A 5,228-nucleotide genomic window follows, 5' to 3' on the forward strand; every position below is an offset into this window, starting at 1 on the left:
TGGATATTGCATTGAATTGAATAGGTCACTCATGTCCTTTGGAAAAAGCAGAAGATACTTGGAGACCCTAAGTCACAGAAGGAAGCATGTGTAATAAAAGCATTTCCTATAACTGTGATAGATAAACTTGTTTTTGTTTTGTTTTGTTTTTGAGTTAGAGTCTCACTCTGTCACCCAGGCTGGAGTGCAGTGGCATGCTCATGGCCACCCTTGTGTCAACCTGCTGGGCTCAGGTGATCCTTCCACCTCAGCCTTTCAAGTAGCTGAAACTACAGGCACACACTACCACACCTGGCTAACTTTTTTTATTTGTTATTTTCGAGACGAGGTCTCGCTAAGTTGCCCGGGGTTGGTCTTGAACCTGTGGGCTCAGGCAATCCATTCCTTAGGCCTCCCAAGCCGGGCTGATAGAACAATGAAGAAAATGGATTTTTAAGATTAGGCTTCTTCGCCAGACACTGTAGCTCAAGCCTGTAATACCAGAACTTTGGGAGGCCGAAGCGAGAGGATTGCTTGAGTTCCGGGGTTCGAGACCAGCCTGGGCAACTTGGTGAGACCTGGTCTCTACAATGAATCAAAAAATTAGCCAGGCATGGTGGCACATACCTGTAGTTTCAGCTACTTGAAAGGCTGAGGCAGAAGGATTGCCTGAGTCCAGCAGGTTAAGGCTGTGATGGTCATGAGTGTGCCACTGCACTCCAGCCTGGGTGACAGAGTGAGACCCCAATACATACACACATAAAAGATTAGACTTCTTCTATACAGATATGTATATGAATTTTTAAAATTGGACTTATTACAGATAATAAAAAACAACAGTAATTAATTCAATACATCTGTCTAAGAAACTACAGGCCAGGCTCGGTGGCTCAGCCTATAATCCCAGCACTTGGGGAGGCTGAGGCAAGTGGATTGCCTGAGCCGGTAGGTTCAAGACCAGCCCAGCAACTTGGCGAGACCATGTCTCTACATAAATTAAAAAATTAACTGGGCGTGGTAGCGTGCGCCTCAAGTTCCTGCTACTTGGAAAGCTGAGGCAGAAGGATCACCAGAGCCCAGCATGTTGAGGCTGTGGTGGCTGTAAGCAGCGTGCCACTGCACTCCAGCCTGGACGATGGAGTAAGACTACAACTTAAAAAAAAAAAGAAAGAAACTACAGATGGTACAAGTTTGAGTTAATAGTTTACCCTCAAGGTATTTACAATCTAGAAAGGTGAATAAAACACATATTTAAATAAGTATAACCCAAACATGGTAACACCAGGCATGATATAAAAGACATGATAGATAACAATAAAGGGTACTCAAAGAGTTTAAAGAGTTCAAAGTCACAGTACCCAAGCCTCATTCACTTCATCTATAAAATAAGGGTGCTGAACTAAGTTTAATTTTGTTAACTTGTAAAAATACTTCTCGTTGCACTAGTTATAAGTGCAATAGCAAATTAGATAAGATGGTGTCTAGTAGAATTCCAGCTATAAAGTTCCAATTTAATTATGCAGAAGAGACTTTAGGCTACTGAGGATTCAACAAACAGTCGACAGAAAAGGATTTTGAGACAGATCCTGAACAAAGTGAAATTTGTGTTGGAAGGTCTTTATTAACCAACACAAACTTATTTGGGGAGTAGGAGGTCACTGATGAGCAGTTTTCACAAAATGAGAAACAAAGTGAAATATAAGGTAGTAGTTAAGGTCCTAAGTAATCAAGGAAAAGCAGGGAATGGGAGAAAAACTCACCCAACACACATTTGTAGGAAGAAGCCAAAAAGATCAAATAATTAAATATGAAAAAGGGACAATCAAATAAGTAAGATCTGGGAGTCAGGTAGAGAGGAAATATATAGATGAACACCTAGCCTTGGGGGAATAATACTTTCCTCTTTCTTAGAGAGTAAAGAATAAGGTGAAAGGGCCAAAATATAAAGATCGCTGAGCTTCCAAAAAGGTACAGATTATAAAATCAAGTGATCTTGTCCAATGCACTTTAAAATGCCCGAACTGCCAGGCTTGGTGGCTCAGCCTGTAATCCCGTGCTTTGGGAGGCTGAGGTGAGTGGATTGCCTGAGCCCGCGGGTTCAAGACCTGCCTGGGCAACTCGGCGAGACCTCATCTCTATAATAAATCAAAAATTAGCCGGGCGTGGTAGCGCGCACCTGTAGTTCCAGCTACTTGAAAGGCTGAGGCAGAGGGATCAGCAGGTCGAGGCTGTGGTGGCTGGGAGTGGCCACTGCACTCCAGTCTGGGTGACAGTGAGACTTCAACTAAAAAAAAAATTAAAATTAAAAAATAAAATGCCAGAACTAAGAAGAAACCTAGGTCCTGAAAATGTTAATGTAAGCACATAAAGAAAAGAAAGGAAAAAAGCATTAATTCAACAAACATTCATTGAGCCCCCCATATTCAAAATGTAATGAGTAAAAAATAACCAGACATCCTGTTCTCAAGGAATTCTGATAGAAAGGTACAGATATACAAAAAGAATTATAATACAATGTGATCATGTAAATGACGGCAATATAAATAGTATCACGGTGGCACAAAGTGGGGTTTGTAATCTAGCACGAGAAAATCAGGGATAAGGGTACCTGCACAATGAATATTTGTATACCTAACCCTTAACTGTACCCCACAACTTTAAAATAAAGAATGCATATTTTTAAAAATGTAAGTACAAAAAAAAAAAAAGAAAAAGAAAATCAGGGATGGCTTGGGAAGGTCAGACTTGCTGAGGAGGGTGACTTCTGGGTTAAGACTTAAAATGTTAAAAGTTAAGACATTAGTAAAATGAAAAATTATGTAGAGATATTTTAGAAAGCAAAACAGCATAAACAACAGCACAAATGAAAGAAACATCATTTTAAATGAAGAACCAAAAACAGTGTAGGGAGACTGGAGTCTAACACATAAGGCTGGGAGCTAAGATGAGGTTTGAGAAGCAGGCAAGTCTCAGGGGGTCTTTTTTGCCATGTTAGAGAGCTTGAATTAATACCTTCTCACATTCAGCTCTGTCATATTTTTTAATGAGATTTAAAAATTTTATATTTTAAATATAATTTAAAAAGAGATCAGGGCCGCGCGAGAGCCGGAGCTAGCGGGCAGGAGCCATGGCAGGACAAGCATTTATAAAGTTTCTTCCGCTCTTTGACCGAGTATTGGTTGAAAGGAGCGCAGCCGAAACTGTAACCAAGGGAGGGATTATGCTTCCAGAAAAATCTCAGGGAAAGGTATTGCAAGCGACAGTGGTGGCTATTGGCTCGGGCGCCAAAGGAAAGGGTGGAGAGATTCAACCAGTTAATGTGAAAGTTGGAGATAAAGTTCTTCTCCCAGAGTATGGAGGCACCAAAGTAGTTCTAGACAACAAGGATTATTTCTTATTTAGAGATGGTGACATTCTTGGAAAATATGTGGACTGAAGCAAGACGCTGTTGACATGGCATCAACATGAAACTGCCCATTCCACTGAAGTTGTGAAATCTTTCATCATGTAAATAATTTTCGTGTTTTTCTTTTATAATAAACTAAAAAAAAAAAAAATGAGATCAAATATCATCTTCTCTGTGCAGCTTTTTATACCAATCCCACCCACACCAATGTCTCCTTTTCTGAACTATTCTTACTGTTGGTTCATATTATTAGCACCATACAGTGTCTACTGCTCATTCTCTAATGGCCTATTGCACATAGTTTTATACTCTATTTTGACAATTTATAATACTGCCATAAATAATGTTATTTTTTTCATTAACTATTCCCTGTTTGAATAAGGAGCTCCAAGTGGGAAAAGAACCTTGGGAGCATAGTGAACACTTGATATTTTACCAAATTACTATATGTAAACTTATGAAAAACACCTTGGCTTTCTTGAAGTAAAATATTTACACTATTATGAGTAAAACATCCTCTATTCACAGTAAAATCTTTACCAAATTTCTCATTTTAAGAAACAGTAAGAATTTTATATATAAATTTAGAAATTACTGAACTAAACATGAACTGTATGATATATGTGAAGGGAATGAGAGAATTGGAAATTCTTTCCATAAGAATCATTATGAACGACAACATGAAATAAACTACTAAACATAACAAAAACTCAACTAATTTAAGAGTATAATAGAGAGCTTTGGATCAAGTATATAAACACTAATTTTGGCCATCTTATAAATGAAACGTAGGAAAATCCTTCAAAGATTTCATAAAACATGTAACTTTTAACTAAATTCCAAAATTTTCCAAATACGAAACAATAAATTGCCAAAACATCTTAGTAAAAGTTGACTCCAGACTGGGAGCAGTGACCTTTAATCCCAGAATTTAGGGAGGCTGAGAAGAGAATTGCTTGATTGAGCCCAGGAGTTAGAGACCAGTCTGGGCAACATAGCAAAAACCCCATCTCCACACACACAAAAAATTTGCCAGGCATGGTGGTGTGTGCCTGTAGTCCCAGGTACTCAGGAGGCTGAGGCAGGAGGATCTCTTGAACCCAAGAGACCGAGGCTGCGTGAGCCATGAAGGTGCCACTGCACTCATTTGGTCAACAGAGTGAGCCTCCACACACCTCCCCGCCCCCCAAAAAGTTGATTCCAACGCAGCTAGAAATGTACGACTCATTGAACTCTGAAGATAAGTTTTAATTTTATATGAAATTAATCAGCGCCAGAGAAGTCCATAAAGGTTTTTCTTATGATTAACAGAAAATGCTCATGGGTCATCAGAAAATTAAGAAAGCCGAACAGTTTCCTGATGCATTTCTCTGTCGTGTCGACATTAGCAAACAAAACGAATGAATTATGAAAATGACGTATCTTGCAATAACATTCTTCCCCTAAACATTTCTGCCTTAATTATCCACACGGTCCTTTCCCCAAGTGTGCTCTGAGGCACAAGGTCCACAAGACTCATCTCTAAAAGTGAGCTCCGCGGTCACACAAACCCGGAGTGCTGAGGACGGAAAAACAGTCCCCTCGGCACTGTCAGAACCTGTTTAATCTCAATCCGTGCTTCCCGAGTTTGTCTGGACCGTGGGACACTTTCTTCCGCCGTCCTGCAAGGCAACCTACTGCTCTGCGGGCGCGTGTTCCCAAAAACACGCCGGGGGAAGCCGTGGCCCACGAGGTGCTCTGAGTCTTCCCCGCACTAGTGGCCGGACCCGACAGCATATCACTTCCCGGTGAAAAGCGCGGGTTCCATGCAGCGGTTACCGGGACTGGCAAGGGCAGCCAGCCA

The 5,228-nt window shown here is 40.5% G+C and overlaps 1 pseudogene across 1 annotated transcript; it reads left to right on the top strand.

Moving 5' to 3' along the window:
* The first annotated feature begins 3,102 nt into the window (after positions 1-3,102).
* Positions 3,103-3,536, top strand: LOC103276285 (annotated as a pseudogene). Its single transcript, XR_505360.1, has one exon. The product of XR_505360.1 is annotated as a 10 kDa heat shock protein, mitochondrial pseudogene (transcript).
* Positions 3,537-5,228: the final 1,692 nt, after the last annotated feature.

Source organism: Carlito syrichta, unplaced genomic scaffold (genome assembly GCF_000164805.1).
Source record: "Carlito syrichta isolate Samal-C Ts95f unplaced genomic scaffold, Tarsius_syrichta-2.0.1 Scaffold316023, whole genome shotgun sequence".
NCBI lineage: Eukaryota > Metazoa > Chordata > Mammalia > Primates > Tarsiidae > Carlito > Carlito syrichta.